Here is an 18606-nt window from a genome sequence, read left to right on the forward strand (position 1 = left end):
GAAATTATGTTGATGAGGATCTCTTATCCATACAAATCAATGCATTTGTTTAAGAAGCCAAAATATAAATTGTCTCATAATTTGATATTATTTGTCACCAGAATGTGTCAGAATCAGAAATCTGAGTCAAGCTTAATATCACTGCCATATGTTGTGAAATTTGTTGACTTTGCAGCAGTACAATGTAATACATAATAGAGAAAAATCTGTGAATTACAGTAAATAAATATATCTTAAATAGTTAAATTAAATAAGTAGTACAAAAATAGAAATAAAAAGAGTAGTGAGGTAGTGTTCATGAGTTCAATGTCCATTTGGAACTAGATAACAGAGGGGAGGAAGCTGTTCCTGAATTGTTGAGAGTATCCATTTACACTTCTGTACCTCCTTCCTGATGGTAAAAATGAGAACAAGGCATGATCAGGTGACCTGAGTAAATGAGCCTTACCCAAATCTGAGGGTTAACCTTGCTGCATTTTGTGTTACAGACCATGCTGAGCTCTCGAAAATATATGTGAGATAGATTGAAATCTACTAATGTAGTGGTTTTTCATACACAGAGTTAAAAGGTAAAATGAGACCTTTGCAATTTCTTTGGAGCTGCATGCAAGATCACCAACACTACATAGTTACCCTGTTGATCTTTGGAATCATTGTTTAAAAGGACTCTTTGCATGGCAACCACTTTACATGAGCAGGGAAGACTGTTTAACAGCTTTGAAGAATATCACTGTAGAATGGGGAGAGAGCAGGAGGTCCATGGAGAGTAACATCACCGTGCTTTCCATTGTGCGCCGGCACCACCACTAATTATTGCCCCAACCAACTTTGTGCCACAAATGACATCAAGCTACTTTGATGATCATGGAACACGAGATTGAAGAAATTGTGACGTGAGGGGAGTATCACTGATTAGTTACCACAATGGTGACCAGTGGAAAAAGGCTGACGCATTGATTTTCACAGCACAGATCTTCAAAATGACACTTCATCTCCAGGGCAATTCACTCCTGCTTTTTTATCTCTCCTTAAGATTACAAAAGAACAAAGGCCATAGGTTCTCCCCAATAGCTCCAATTTCTGCTGGCAATGGAGTGCAATCTATGACACCAATAGTTGAGCATCTAATGCTATAAAAATATCAGCTCTGCAAAGGTGATTCAGTTTCCCAAGAGATTCAATTTCACCTTAGATTGCTTTTGTGATCTATCCCAAATAAAACAACTTTTAAGCACAATTTGTGCAACAAATATGTATTCAATTTCTAAGGCAGGATGTTTAAACTGGTAATTGAGTTGCCAATTGAGCAATTTTTTTTTGTTCTGAGTAATCAAACATCTTAAAGATTGTTAAAGTAAGAATCATACAGGCAAGTGAAATATTTTTCTGTCACAGTCCTGTCATATCCTATAAACAATAGAGGCTTAGGGAGATTGGACGTAAAGCATTTGCTGGAAAGTAGCTGAAATCTAACCGTCTCAAGTGAGATTTATTGGCAGTAGCAGTCCCCAGAATTTTAAATTAAGTAGTATGTGGTCATTGAATTGAAATTCGAAATAATCAAACCATGGGAAGTATTACTGCATTGGGGTAATACTTTCTGCTTTTTCATTAGTTTTGTACATGTACACATTAGCACATGTAAGAACTTATCTCTATCTCTATTCTTGACATTGTTGGATCTCTGTCAAGTCTTAATTCCAAGGTTTCATTTCATTTTAGAGGACAAAATACAAATAATAAGCAAACTAAATAAAGAGCTGAGAAATAATGCTAAGAAGTGTAAGACAAAGGAATAAAGAATAGCCAAGATGGCGCCTCTGAAAAATCTATCACTTTTATAATAAGATAAGGAAAATTCCTCAGATAGGAATGAAATAGTTAAAAGGATACATAATTTAACCAATTACATAATGCAGGTAATGTGCTAATACTTATCCAATGAAAGATGAGAAAGCTGATAAACCATAAGTTTAGCTGCTATACCACTTTCTGCCAGTGAGTATGAATAATACACGAGTTTGTTAAAAAAATACAAATCCTATAAAAGGTATTATTTTTAAAAAGAACAGCGGTGTCCAACAACATAGCGTGCTTTAGTTTTGTTAAAAAATGTATTACAGACATCCATGCAAAAACAAATTAAATGCATTGCAGTGTCTTCCTTGACTTATTTTCAGATCACAGATAGGTTGCAATTTTACCTGCAGAGGCGTAGTTATAATTAGCTCTCCTTTCCAAATTCCCATACAGACCAACCAGTTGTGTTACCTATTTAAAAATATTGAAAGATAGGAAATATATGCCACAACCAAACTAAGAGGACCCAAACTTTCTGTTCTTTTAAAGATGTGACACCCTTAAGTGTTCTTTCTTTTGATGTTACAATGCACAACACACATATCAGTAAAAGTAATTCATGTTTTAGATATACAGTATAAAACTTTCAGTTCTGCAGATCCTATCAGACATTTCATTGTGTAAAAGCTTTACAAAGTTTTAATTATCAATTTACCTAAGTTGTTCTTAACCTGACTGAAGGATTACCATTACCATAACAAGACAAATCTCATTCCTAATGCTTTATTACTTTTTTGTGAACTGAAAATAAGACATATCTTGAGATATCAGATAATTATGGAAACCTGTCATGCTCAGAATTTTGATTGATGATTTTTTTTAGTTTTGGAACTCAGACTTTCATAGTGTGACTCTAGAATACCTTTGTATTTATTCTTGGAGGGTTACCAATTATTACATTTTATAACTTCAAAACATTAAACTAATTCAAAGGAACACGTGCGAGTCTGGGACTGCGGGTGTAACTTCGAGGTGCACACCTATCACGTGATAGCATGAGGACTTATGCAATTCACATATTTTTATACATAATTCATAATGAAATATTTAAACAATAAGACAAACAAGTATGCTTAATCAAACAATATGTGTGTGTGTGTGTGTGTGTGTGTGTGTGTGTGTGTGCAGAAAGTTCTTCAGAAATCAAGCATGAGGCACAAACCTTGCGGTTACATCGATTTTCTTAGATGTTTATAATAAAAATAACAGTGAAACAGAGCAGCAAGTAACCAACTCACTCCACTGTGAAAGCGAGAACAAAGAACTGAACAAAGTGCCTTGCCTTGTGCTCAAGGTTAATGCTGAAAACTTGCTTAAACTAGATAGATAGGGAAAACACTTTCAATAAGGACCACCAATGGGACAACAAAGGAAGTCTGTGATTCATCTACACTTCAATGACACAGGTTTACAGATAGAGGAACAACACAAAGTACAGAACTAGCTATACAACAAAATGACAGAATATCCACTGAACATTTGCAAACAAATAGAAGATTATGCAAACATATAAGCAAGTATAAAGAAAGATAAACTACAAGAAAAATGAAAAATTCTACCCTAATCCACCACCAAATTTGCCAGTCCTTTGGAGGTGGATGTCTTGTGACTGAGACTAAGTCACATGAGAAATTGGAGAGTTGGTGGATATGAAAGTACTTATTCATCAGGACAAAGGAGTTCTCTCGGAGACACTCTTGGTAAAGTCCCACAAACCCAAAGTGCATCACATTCTTATATCTTTACAATCATAGATAACAGTAGGTGATTCAATAGTTACAACAACATTGATTACTTCAATACTTTGGGTTGTCAGTGCTTCCTTTGAATTGCATATCCACAGTGGGAGACACGACTCAATATTCAAATCCCATTGTTAGAATGAACTACTTAAATCTATTACTCAAATCCTGGAATGATACAGGCCAATTAACGCAACCACATTGTCTTAATGTTTGGCTGGTGCATATGCAAACAATTCGTGATCACCATTTTGCAAACCATATTTCTTAGTCTGTGCTACACAGTCAGTATTGTTTATTTGTAAAGGCATGCTTTTAACTTCAAGTTACTGCTTGCAGTTTAAAATAAGAATTGAAGAATGGTTCTTGCTTGAATTAATATCTGCTACATTCACATAACTCCAGAGTAATCCCTAACAACTGAACCAGGTGGCATCCTCTGCTCTCATATGCAATCAATGGGAGATTATGCAATTCATTCTTTGGCTGAGTGTATTCTGGACCAAACATTAAAAATAATTTTCTGGGTACAGCCAATCTCTTCCCTCCATGATGATTTATAAGACAATAGGTAATTTTTTTCCCCTGGCCTTTCATATTAGTTATGGCAACATTTCCATGGAGATTTAATAATGACCGGATTTGCATTTTGTTTTGTGGCCGAAACAAAAATGAAATACTAAAGTGTAACAACCTAGAATTCATTGCTGGAAATAGAACAGATGTATTTGTATTTAGAGTGCAGTATGCCAGAATTTGCAGAGTGAAAGTAAATAACTCTCTATTAAAGACTGATCAAGACAAGGAAGTCCAAAGTTAGCCATACATATAGTATGATAGTGGGGATAGTGATGTAATAAACTGCAATCAAGTCATTTAATATTGAAAGTGAGTTTAGATGATAATTATATTAATGTCATTTCATTCAGATAGTAAAGAACAAAACTTGTGTAAATAAGATAAATACAACAGTGTGAGGAATAAAAATAGACCAAATAAGGAGAGGGAACATCTTGAAAATGGGGTGCAGTGAAATGTTAAGGTGACAGAGAGAAACAAACCAAGAGAGGAGAGGCTGAAGAGATATGGTCCAAAGTTACTGAAATCAGAATTCAGACCAGTCATATCCTGAAATAAACACCAGCTGTGTTCCTGCAATGATTTATTGGTTAATATCGTATCATTTCCATGCAGTTTGTCAAAGCACAGCACATTAAAGTATATTCAGACCACGTTAAGTAAATTGAGACACAGTAAAGGATAAAATGTGACTCAATGTTTGACAATCAACATAGGTGAGGATATTTTAGTTTTATTTCCCAAATAGCTTCAAAATTACTTTTTGTTCAATGACATACCTGACACTTTGAGGTCAATTTTATGAATTCAAAATCAACTGCCTCAATCATCTCTTCAATCTGACACTAATATAAAAGCAGAACTGACAGTAAATAGGTTAGCCAATAAAATATCCTAAGCTTCTGAATCTGAAATAATCCGAATACTTTATTGCAGAAATACAAGTAAACTCAATATGCCTTTATTTTTATAAATTTAAATATAAGCCTTTATAGATCCACCAGTGTGAGAACTCCATCTTGAGAAATCTGGTTATAAATACCATTACAGTAAAAGCAATCTGTTGCCAATCTGGCCTGCAGTAGCATGTGAATGATGTCAGGTGACATTTATGTACAGCTATTAGTGACAGGTCAGATAGCATCTCTGCATGGTAAGATATATTAGCGTAAAATCCGAGATGATTTAGTTTAGTTTGTCCATGGTTTTGTATTAAAGCTATAGCCATATCAATCATCTCATCCTCCCCTAATGAATAACAGCTACAAAATAAACTGCTGCAGGATTATTTCCCTTAAAATGCCTGTTGGTTTTCCATACTCAAATATTGACTAACTGCCTGTGCTTGATGTATGATTTACTGGGTTGATGCAGCCTACTGTTAGTTCTTAAGTATGAATTTTACTTTTTTAGCCAATTCAGAATAACTGCACATTTCATGATATATTACAATTGACTGCTTAAATGGACTCAGTGTGGGAGTTTCATTGGGCTTAAATTGATAACAGCTGGGCAGACAAACAGATTAAGCCTGCACGAACTGAGTGTAAAAAAAAAACTACCGCCTTTGGAAACATTACTCTGCACTCCAGTAAAATAAGGAAATACTTAATAAAGCTGAAATTGAGTGTTGTTTATTTATCAGGAGCACTAATTGATTATAAAGGTTATGAAATACTAATGTTATGTGTGACCATGTTGAATGAATTATTTTGAGACTGTGATTATCACCTTCAGGTCGAGATACTATCAGGTTCTATGCTTTCACCATTCTGCAACCTCTCCTTTTCCATCAAATGCTTCCTTGTATTTCTGGGCATTATTGAAAGAAACAGGACTATTCTTTACAATTCTTTCACAGCAAAGATACTTTTCTGCTAACATATTCTCTTTTCTGTGCACCTTCTGCTTTACAATCAAGATTTATCAAGTTGCTTTCATAATCATATTTGTGGAAGACATGGACTTACTCAATTTATGCTTTAAAAAAAATGAGGAGCCTGTCTGGTGTATCCTGAAATTGCGAGACCAGGAGCATCAGGAACTATTCTGTGATTGAATGAACAATAAAAAAAACAAGTTTTCTTTTTTGCCTTTTTTAACTTTAACGCAGTCCGTTACAATGGACTACCATTTCTCAATTAAAAAGCATATGTGAAGTTCTCTTGACTTTCATCTGATCTATCTGTTTTGATCCAGAACAAATAAAATATATATTAGTTTCTAATATATAATCTTAGTACCTGACTATGCAGTTACCCAAGTGAAGGATTACAGTTCAAGTTTTGCATTTGTGCACATTATGAGATCACTGACAAATTTATGGAAGGTCTGTAATTCACCCTTTGCAGAGCAAATTTTGAAAGAGAAGCCATCAGCTAACAATATACTTAAACGGCGAGCAATCCTACTAAAACTTTAAAATCTTTAATCTTCATCTTGAGCTTTATAGCCTAAATTACATTGCTACACTCTCATAAAATGAACTGTACCACTAATTGATATAATAAGTTAAAAAATAATGTGAGGGGCCTGGCTGAGATTCAGCTTCTGATATCATTGATCTAATAGCCTGTTGCCATTGAGAGGGCAACTTAAAGTGAAACTGTACTTGGACAATTCCACAATCCCTTGGTCAAAAGGAATACATACCATTGTCATGAAGATTGTAAAGGAAAAAGTGTTCATTTTCAAACATCTAATTGAAACATTGAATGTTGAAAAACCTTGATAGAGTGGATATGTTGAGGATGTTTCCTGTGCTGGGAGAGTCTAAGTCTCAAAATAGAGGGGTGTCCTTTTAGAACGGAGATGAGGAGAAATTTCTTTAGACAGAGAGTGGTGAACCTGTGGAATTCGTTGGCACAGGTGGTTGTGGAGGCCAAGTCTTTAGGTATAGTATATTTAAAGCAGAGGTTGATCGATACGAGGAGAAGCCAGGAGACTGGGGATGAGAGGGAATGTGGATCAGCCGTGGTGAAATGGCATAGCAGACTCGATGGGTCAAATGGCCTTAATCTTTCCCCCATATCTTATGGAGTTTGATCTTACCTCATAGCCATCAATCATGCTCAATTGATCAGTTGTCCATTATAGAAAACATTATATTTTATATTTGCGGTCATGACTCAATAACAAATAGCACCCACAGCAATGAGTCAAAGGTCCTATTTTCAAGTTCAATAATGGAGCCGTGAACATAGAATGCAAACTAGAGTTCTGTATTCAGGAAGTGTAGGTGAATGTGAATGAGATCTCAAACCATCTTATCAACTGCTACAATGGTGCCATTGAAAATGAACAACGGGGGTTGCTCTTTGTCAAGACCAGTATTTTTTCCCAGTCAACATTATTAAAATGTGTCCAAGTAGAAGTACGTCTTTGCTTCCTCGCAGTTCATTAGTGAAACAGTAGCATTTGCACAATGTAATTCATTTCCACCTTTCTAACTTGGAATCAAATGGAGAGGCAGAACATAATATGACATTTACTGCTCGTCATCTACGTTCTCCCTCTCAAGTCATTTACAGCTGAGGTATGTAAAAATTTCTTCATGCAGACAGTTATGAATCTCTGGTGTTCTCTATGGTAGACAGTAGAAGAGATGAGATTATTAGAAGTTTTTGAACTGGAGGTAGATAGATTTTTGAAAGATTAGGGTCTGGGGCCTCTAAAGCTTTACAAGGAAGAATATGAAGACTGGGATAGGCCTATTTCTACTCCTACTTTTTTTGTCCTCTTATGCATTTTATTTCTCCAGCTTATCTGAAGATAAAATTTTAACATAAATTCCTTTCTCAAAAGTGAAATATTTATTTTTATTTTTTTTTTAGCGATACAGCATGGGTAACATACCCATCCAGCCCAACAAGCCTATGTCACCCAATGACTCCCATGTGACCAATTTACCTACTAAATCATATGTCTTTAGAACATGGGAGGAAATCCCAACACATGACAGAAAGCTTGCAGCCACACGGAGAGCATACAAACTCATTACAATCAGTGGCAGAATTGAACCTGGGTCGTTGGTGCTGTAATAGCATTATGTGTTGCCCAAAATTTTATTTCCTCTAGATCTATCCCATAGAGGACCAATTTGTTGGGGTTTAGTTAAGATGGAAGTCACTTGTATCACTGACTCATTGGCAGTAGCTCAACAATGAAAATGCCAAAAAGTCATCTCTGAAGCTTGAATCAGAGTTCTTAGATTCAGTAATAAAGGAAACTTGTTAATCCATTTTCAGTTTTACAGCAGCCAGCAGAGGCAAATTGGATGAATCAATTAAGAAGCTTTTTGCCAGTCATGACATTTTAGGTCTCTGTAGATTTTATTTTACAAGCAGAAATCTTTGGTGGATGCAACCTCCATTAACTTTTTTGTATTGTATTGAGGTAACCCCCAGGATACAGTTCCTATTTCAATTAACATTTAAGGATAAGACAAGACTTCAAAACTTATAACATCATACTTGGAGGTTTATGTTGGAATTCTTTCATGTCATTCTTTGACCAATGACCTCATTAATGATTAGAGTTTCTGAGGTTTCCTTCTAATACCTGTGGATACAAATGAATAAACTTTATTTGGCACTTTGTGCTTCCATGTTTGTATTAGCACTTACTTCATCAACATTGATGAACATTGTTGCCTTAAAATTCAGCCCCTATCAAAAGCACTAAATATAGGAAACAAATATTTATTGCATTCTGCCTGCAAATTTCAGTCTCATTGCTTCAATCAAGCAAAATTTCAGAAAAGAAGTAAGAGACCCAGCCTCCATATGTTTAACTGTATCTACCAGGCATTAAATATCAAATTATCTACTTCAAATATTCAAAGAAAAATGTAGTTAATTGAAACAGGAAAAGATAGGTAAAATCAAAATAATTATCTTTCTGTGGACTTTCATAACTATTTCTAGAGTCGTCTTTACATTCCGTAGCATTGTGATCCTCACAGCAAGTCCACATTCCCTTTCGTGGTCTTGCTCACTTTATCCAGAAGATATATTTTTTGGTGACTGCCTGCTTTTCAGAGATATGTGGTATTAGAGACTATCATTTCAGTATATCTCATAGTGTCACAGAGGGGATATAGTATGGGCCATCAAGCATTTATATTTTTATGCTAATCCTAACTAAATTCATTTTATTCTCTACATCAACCATCACTGATTCCACCACTGGGGGTTATTTACAGTGGCCAGATTTTTTCCTACTCAGAAGCTTTTGGGAGGCCCATAAGATCATAAGACATTGGAACACAATTAGCCATTCAGCCCATCGAGTCTGTTTCACCATTCAATCATGGCTGATTTATTATCCCTTTCAACCCCATTCTCCTGCCTTCTACCTATAGTCTTTGACACCCTTCCTAATCAAGAACTCATGAACCTCTGCTTTAAATATACTCAATGATTTGGCCTCCACAGCTGTCTGTGGCAATGAAACTGGAAAGAAATCTGGTTTTCTCTGACAGTTTCATAAGGTTTACTATAATTTTTATTTACAAAATCATTCTCTTGGAAATGACAGAAATTAAATATTCAGCTACAGAAGCAGATCTGGCTCACTCATCAAATAGCTTAAGATAGTTAGGATAGTTGATCGAGAAAGGATAGTGGAGAAAATAATAAGGCTGTTCCCATTGGCTTGCATTTAGTTACCTCACACAGATACAAGTTACTGCATTTCTCATCCACCTGGTTGAAAGAACTGAGGAAATATATGTTTTTGAAGATGAATTGTGCAGAGCATGAAGAGCAAATCGAAATGCAAAGACTGTTTTTCCACTGAATTGGCCTCAAACTTTGGATTCAAAGTTATCACTTGTATACTACTAGACTTACTGATAATATGTGTGATTGTAAATTTAGACAAAATGTGAATTAGAAAAAATAAGCAATATTTACATCACAACAAGAGCATATACATTACTAACACATATGTTACTTTGAACTTGTACTCCTATTCCATTCACAAATCATTTTTTACGTATTTCCCCTTAATAATAGTTTTCCTTTAGCATGGGTTCCCAACCTTTTTAGTGCCATGGACCAATACCATTAAGCAAGGGGTCCATGGATCCCAGACTGGAAACCCCTGTTCTAAATAGATTAGGCTTACATTTGATTTTTTTTATATTGTCTATCCAAACAAAACAAGTATAAATTAACTTCTTTTTAATCTTTTTATAACTGATTTTTCCTTTTTAATATTTTAAACCACAGATATCATCCAAAACATAATCACAATATTTCACTATATATGTGTGTTTGTGTGTGTGTGTGTGTGTGTGTGTGTGTGTGTGTGTGTGTGTGTGTGTGTGTGTGTGTGTGTGTGTGTGTGTGTGTGTGTGTGTGTGTGTGTGTGTGTGTGTGTGTTTGTTTGTGTTTTTTATCTATTTATTTATTTAGGCAGAGTAGATTAATTTTGCTTCCAACCACAAGTTAAATTTAGATTTTAGAATAGGGATGTTCTCAGTAGGTGCCAGCATTGGAGCTGAAATACAATAATTTACAGCCGTAATACCCGGACTTTAAATTTCAGACTTAAATAATTAGAAAGACAGGGAGAAGAAAATCAATTACTGATTCATTCTGGTCAATTTCAAGGAACATCTTTCTGTTTGTGGTTACTGGATAGGTTTCCCATTATGGACCATTTTAAGCCATCATCGATAAAATTTGCTAAATATTCACATTTTATCATTTTACATTATCTGTTGTGTGCAATAAATGAATTTGATAGTCACATCATTCATTGATTATCAATTAATTCTTTGACAATTGTGGAAAGACCCTGGTCTAATCAGAATTCATAGAGTGATCCCAGAACCTTCTGTTGCAACTGTTCTATCAGTAATTTATTGCGGGCATGAACATTAGGCATAGGTGATTTCCGTAAATGCAGCATATATCATATGATGGAACCCCAGAGCCAATACAGGGAATGTTTATGTTATTATTCTGCTCTTGTAAAACATTAAACAGCATTCATTAAAAATGAACTTGTGCATGGGGTTTTTGAGATAAATCCTCAGCAATACTTTGACATATTTGAGTTGAAGTCCAGGAAAATACTTAAATAATCATGCATAAGTGAATGCATCAGATAATGGCGCTTTGCTGCAGAAACTAGAGACTATTCAAAAAAAAATCATGAGCCAAAGTATTCCAAAGTACCATCTATTTATTGTACAAATTGAGTATCATTTATGTGATGGCTTAAGGGAACTTTTGCGATCAGTTTTTAACCCATACAAAATACTTACGTCGTGCTTCATGGATTATTAAGTAGCTTAATTTCAACATTTCGAAGTACATTTATTATCAAAGCATGTATAAATTATACAACCTTGAGATCTGATTGCTTACAGGCAGCCACAAAGTAAGAAGCCTGAAAGAATCGAATTTTAAATAAATAAATAAACAAGCAAACAGATCCATAAATAGAACGAAGACCGGCACCCAATGTGCAGGGAAAGGGGAAAAAAAACAGCACAAATCAAGTAAACAATAGAAGCAAGCAACAAAATTCTGAAACAAAATGATTCCTTAGATCTGAACCCCTGAGCAGCCCGGAGTAAACCCAAGACCTCAGGATCAACCACCATATTAGCGGGCACGGTGCAGAACAGCTGGGCACAGCCTCATTGCCAGGGAAAGAAGAGTGAACAATGTGGGAGAGAGAGCGAAGTCGGCTCTCGCCTCTGATCCCAACATCCTGCCTTTCCAGTACATCTGGCATTTAAATTGTCCAAACAGTGTATCGTACCTCGCACTTGTTGGGGTATACCCGACACAAACATGCATTGTAATTTGCATGCTTCTTGAATTAACGGCTGTAGTCAATTCTGAAGCCGGATTTTAAATCATACAGAAAGCTAAAGATTAAGTTAGTGCCTGTCTTGATTGTGCTCGGTGGGCACATTTCATGAGTTATTGGCTCAATGGAACAGTAAATGGAAAGAAATGTTTTGTCTCTGAAGAGAGAAATAAAATGATCTGGATGATTTTTTAAATCTTATACATGCTCTCTGGCAGTCAATCATGAAGCTATAATGGCCAATGCCTGAAATCATCTCAACAGAAGGAAACCTAACTTTGTAAGCAAGGATGCAGATCATAACCATATGTTATCATAAGTAAGAGTGCAGATTCAATCACAATTAAGTAGTAAGAGAATAGTATAACACTCAAACCTGTCATGCATTCTCCCCCTGTCAGGAGGCTTTATAAAATTGCCATCAGATACTGAAGTAATTATTCCTGAATATGTTTTTAAGTGATGACCAAGGTGGTGTCTGAAATGGAAATGCTTGCTTCACTCAAGTCTTGCACAAGATATGACCTTTGTAATGAATTGAATCCAGAACTGGAAATGGCTGTCTGGAGGCTTGTTAAGCAGCTGATTTGTACCTGAAGGTATCTGCCAGTTTGGTGGATAGTACTTTAACTGAAATGCTCTGCTAACACCTGTGGTCTGAATATAAGTAAATAAAAACAAAATGTTGGTGCATTTTCAAAACTTTAAGACATAATTGCTATGTAATAATTACTTTAGGTGGAGCTCCAAGGGCAAGTGTCAAAGCACACCTGGGTAAATTCAGAAAGGTTTATATTTAAAATGGAAGAATTCCATTTGACTGATCAACTCTAGCAGCTCATGTAGCAACCCCATTAATCACGTTCCCTCCAATTATTCCTGGTAAACTATTTTCTTTCACGTGCCTATGGACTCACTCAGCCACACTTGGGGTAACTTACATTAATCAGCTAATCCACCAACCAGTTTACTTAAATATCATCATGTTATTGTAAGGAAATGTAAGTTTTCTGCTACTCAACTAAGATAAGGAGGCTGCTTAGTCAGTGCATCTTTCTAATAGCCCCCTTGGGCTAGGTGAAGATTTGGAAGAAGTCATCAGGTTTGGCAGAGTAGCAATAGAGAGGAGACAGGAGGGAAAAGTGGCATCGCTCACTGCTGTGAAAAGACGAACTCATCCACCAGATTCCCAGTGTTGATTCTGAGAGCATGTGCACCCTTTTGATACTCAAGTTATTCATGCCAGCCAGCATGTTCTATAGTGGTGGCCAAACATTTTAATTCCCATTCCCATTCCCATTATTACGTGTCGATCCATGGCCTCCTCTTGTGCCAAGATGAGGGCACCCTCAGAGTGTCAGAGCAACATCTCATATTCTGTCTGGGTAGCCTCCAAATTGATGGCATGAATGTCAATTTCTCCTTCCAGTAAACAAATTCCCTCCCTCCCTTTTATTTCCCATTCTGACCTTTTACCTCTTCTCACTTGGTGTTAGCCTGGATCCCTTTCTCCTTTCCTTTCCCCTATGTTCCATCTCCTCTCCTGTCAGATTCCTTTTTCTCCAGCCCTTGACCCTTCCCACTCAACGGGCTTCAACTGCCTCCTTCCCCTCCCCACACCTTTTTATTCTAGAGTCTTTCCCCTTCCATTTCAGTCCTGAAGAAGGGCCTTGGTTCAAAATGTCGACTCTTAATTTTATTTAATTTCACTTCATTTCTACAGATGTTGCCTGACCTGCTGAGTTCCTCCAGAATTTTGCATGTGTTGCTCTAAATTTCCAGCATCTGCAGACTTTCTTGTCTTTATGATTGATCCTCCATAGTGTCTCGATTCCCTCAGATATTCCTGCTAGAAAAATGTGTGTATTGGAATTGGTTTATTGTTGTCACATGTACCGAGATACAGTGAAGAGCCTTTTGTGTGCAATCAACGCTCAAATGCTAACCCGAAAGTATTTCCATTTAAAATTTCGAAGTAATTTTACACTGTACTTTTGAATGGTTATGAACAAAACTGTATGCTAAATTTGGATTTCCAAATGGGAGTTTTTTTAGTACTAAATCAATGCCTTTTTTTAACCTTTTTAGACAAAATAAGCCCCACTTTGTTGCATTCAACCTAAGCCATTGCAAGAAATTCCATGGTACAATTGCCTTCGATGTCTCATAACTCAGAGTATTAATGCTTGTCTTCAAATGAATCTAAATTATTTTAAGCATCCTTTAGTTAACTGTAATTACTTCTGTAACTAAGAATTAAATACAGAAATGATGGGTTGGGAGACAAAACTATAACTTCTGCATAGGCCCGTTATCAATTAAAACCAGTTATTAGACAATTAACAATTTTATTGTTACCTTTTTCTAACAGGAAGCTTGGCTATTTTGGCATCCTTTCTTGTTCCTTTTTGTCACTTTCTTAGTTAAGTGATTTAACAAGGTTATAGCATTTATGTTGAAAAATGTCAGCTGTTCTTATAACATAAATTGGAAAAGCGTTGCATCAGCAGTAAAATGGCATGATCATGCAGGTTTTTTAAGAGTCCGAGCTGGTCCATAATATAGGCTTCATGATTAATATACCATAAAAATATTAAACAGCTGTGGTTGTTTAAATGATTCATCAGCATAGCGCTACCCTCAAACTTTTCAATCAAGTTTCTTCTGCTTTTGGAGCTTTTACATTGGGTTTTTAAATAGAATATAATGTTTTAATGGATATTAAATTGATCATAGCTATAGCTGAATATCATTATTATATTAATAATTGATTCTTAATTGTGATTGGCTGAAAGACCACGAACCATTTGACATTTTTTTTGTAGAATGGTACTTAGTCATACTTTAAATTGAGGTAAATTCACTGTTGCAAATAATTAAAGATGGTGGTAACCATGGTAATTTAGCATTGCATTACAGTTCTGGGAGATTCTAAGTTACACTTGACTTGCTGATATTACACTGAGTGATAAGGAAAAATGGTTTGCTGGTGTTGATCACCTTGTCTTGTTAGAGATTCAATGACTTTGTCCCATCTTAAAGATAAACCAGAAGCAAGATTTACAACTTGGTACTAACATCTGAGCAATCGCTGATTCCACTGAGCAATAGTGGAAATTCAGCATCAGTTTTGTAAATTAAATCTTAAATGCTGTAAATACTCAGCAGATTAGACAGCAATAGAAATTTGAGGAATCAAATTTCTATTTTGGATTGATGAGCTTTCATCATAACAAGGAAAAATAAAGACAAAATAAGTCTTGGGTTGCCAGGAAAGAGGAGTGGGTTTGGAGAACTGAGGGGAAGAGATAGAAGGTGAGGAGAGATGGTAGTGCTGGTTGAAAGAGAGGGATGAAGTTTAGTGAATACCAAAGGATATGAATGGGAGAATACAGTTAGAGGGAAAAAAGTCTGCAATAATCAGAGGCAGAAAGAGAATAGACCTGAATTCTGAAAGCGTGATGCCCATGACTGAAGTGCCAAATTAATTGTTGAATTCAATGTTGCATGCAGGAGACTGTGCTGTACTTTCAGAAGTTGCTGAGTTTTAAGCTTGAGTTGAGCTTCACTGAAACAGCATCAGAGGCAAAGGCAGGGGGATCAAAGGGAGTGAATGGAGATTTGAAATAACAGGCAGCTGCAAATTCAGTGTCACACCTGCATATGGAAAGGAAGTTTTCTATAGAACAGTCATTCAATTCTCACTGGGTTTTCTCGATGAAATGGGGACAACGTTGTGAGCTCTGAGATATTAGGGTGAGTGACTGATCCAACTGTAAAGTGCTTCCGGGCCATCACACAAAATGCTAGAATAACTCAGTGGGTCAGGCAGCATCTATGGAAGGCAATGAACAGGAAATGTTTCCGGTCGAGAGCATTCATCAGTAATATTTCTGGATCCCTTGATGATGGAAAGGAGGAGGTAAAAGATCGGGTGCTAGCTTTCATTCATTTCCATAAGAGTGGGTTTGGATATACTTATATAACCAAACTCAGAGCCAAACTTCAGGAAATAAAACCTGTACACAATTTAACTTCAAACTATGCTAGTGAAGCCAATTATTCTGATTCCATTCTAAGTTCAAAGTAAACCATATAGAACCCTAATATTCATTTTTGTGGACATCTCTATAAATCCATAATAGAATAATAACCATAATAGAATCAATGTAAGACTACACCAACTGGGCATTCAACAAGTATGCAGAAGAGAACACACTGTGCAAATAGAAAAATAAAGAAATAGTATTAATAAATGCTTAAGCAATAAACATCAAGAACAGTCCCTTTGAAATTACATAGTGGAAGCTAATAGATGAATGTTCTCTCTATTGGCACACTGCGAAAAGTGTATCATGCCACTTAATGCAGAGTGCAGGTCAGGTGTATTTTGTCACTTAACCTTCTGGTTAGTTGTATGTTCATGGAGTCGTCCTTCAATACTGTAACAAAAGGTCCATATCTTGGGTGTCTGGCTTTTGGAATAAGCACCAGTATTGAATATTCAAAGGGGTTCGAGTTAGGATGTGCTACCATAGTAAATATGTATTTCTGTAAATTTATCCAACTATATTCAAAATGTTAAAGTTAAGTAGGTGATTATAGCAATTAAAGCTGTAGCTAAATGCTTATTGCTACGTTTGTGTCGAAGGAGTATAAAACATTGTGTCAGGAGGGTAAGATACTCTTAGATTCTCCTGGACACGCTCTAATATAAAAAGATTTTTATACTTCCCAGCTTCGGTGTGGCTCAGTTTCAGTCGGTCACAACACACACTTAAACTTTTTTTAAAAATTAGGCTTACATCAGAACATCAACCATCAGGCTCTTCAACCAAAGGGGATAACTTCACTTGCCCCATCTTTGAAATGTTCCAACAACCTATGGACTCACTTTCCAGGACTCTTCATCTCATGTTCTCGATTTTTATTGGTCATTTATTAGTTCCTATTATTTTTTTCTTTTTGTATTCACACAGTTTGTTGCCTATTGCACTCTGGTTGAATGTTCAAGTCGATGTGTTCTTTCACTGATTCTGTTATGGTTATTATTCTATTGAATATGCTCGCAAGAAAATGAATCTCAGCGTCGTATATGGTTACATATATGTACTTTGATAATACATTTACTTTTGAACTTTCTGAACATCAAATTACTTTAGCAAAGGAAGGGAAAGGATACATCTGAATTAGCCCACTTAACAGGAGACGCAATAAGGAAGAAGAGACAGGAGGAAAGGTGTTACAAACGGTACATGAAGTCACAAGAGACTGCAGGTTCTAGAATCCAGAGCAACACACAAAATGCTAGAAGAACTCAGCAGGACCTGCAGTACCTCCTGTATCTCGACCCAAAACATTGACTAACTTTTTCCCTGCATAGATGCTGCCTGACCTGCTGAGCTCTTCCAGTTTGATTGATCAAGATCGTATGTGGGGGATCATTGATCTGTTTTCCTGTATCCAATTCCATTCAGCTTATTGCTTAGTATGGGACCATCACACCTGAATGGTTCTATCACTTCCTTGGTTTGGCAGAGGGCCTCATAATCACCACAGCTAAATGGTTCTGTCACTTCCATGAATTAAGCAGAGGGCCCTTGGCTTCTTGTGGATGAAACCTGTTATTTCATTTCATACATAGAAATGAAATGATATGTTTTATCCACAAGAAGCTTCTCAGCCAATGTTGGAGTAGACTCTCTCACGGACTTCCATTGATGTATCTTCCTCTATATTAAAAGAGGTCCATATAATTTTTATTATGCTCTAATCATGATCCTTCCTATCAAAGGGTACAAGCAGGCTTTCAATACTGCTGGCCACTTGTGATTTTGGCCACTTGTTAACTCATTCAGCATTAATTTCACACTGCAATCTGTTAATTAATAGACATTGCAAAGCTGGTTTTCAGGTCTAATAAATTTTGCTTAAGCCACTTTCTCTTTGCAACATTAGGCATTACTTGAAGCGGATTTCATTCATTTGGCATTTCTGGTCCTGCAAACTACACCTCTAGACTCATTAACAAAAACTTTTCTTTCATCGTAAAACACAACTAACGTCCCCTGCAGTGTTTTATATAAGACAAAATATAACATGGATTCAGTTCAATGTCAAGATATAAACCATAAGCCATGACAGCGCCTTATTAAACCCTAACAGCATCAGAACCATTAAAACAACTTCGATCTAGTTACATTACAAATTATTTACATAATCACTTTGTTCTATATGGCACATTGAAACTAATGAAGGTTTCAGAGGATAGTAAGGATCAGGTTTTGACTAATGGTTGAATTATAATTTTTTTGAATTTTTGCTTATTTTACATACTTTTAGTACCATTATAAATACAAGTATATTATTCTTTTGATACTTTTGATCTATTTATTTATTATTTCATACCCTTGATTGCTTTATTGAATGAGGAAAGGCAGCATCCATCATTAAGGACCCCCATCACCCAGGACATGCCCTCTTCTCATTGTAACGATCAGGTTGGAGGTACAGAAGCCTGAAGGCACACACTGATCAATTCAGGAACACTTTCTTCCCTTCTGTCACCTAATTTCTGAATGGACATTGAACCCAT

At 36.0% G+C, this 18606-nt stretch overlaps 1 protein-coding gene across 2 annotated transcripts in view; it reads left to right on the top strand.

Moving 5' to 3' along the window:
• LOC140714573 (rho GTPase-activating protein 15-like) overlaps positions 1-18606 on the top strand; it is a 734693-nt gene that overhangs the window by 459175 nt on the left and 256912 nt on the right. The gene's annotated exons all lie outside the window — the stretch shown is intronic.

The sequence above is a fragment of the Hemitrygon akajei genome, chromosome 2 (genome assembly GCF_048418815.1).
Source record: "Hemitrygon akajei chromosome 2, sHemAka1.3, whole genome shotgun sequence".
In the NCBI taxonomy this organism is placed as follows: Eukaryota; Metazoa; Chordata; class Chondrichthyes; order Myliobatiformes; family Dasyatidae; genus Hemitrygon; species Hemitrygon akajei.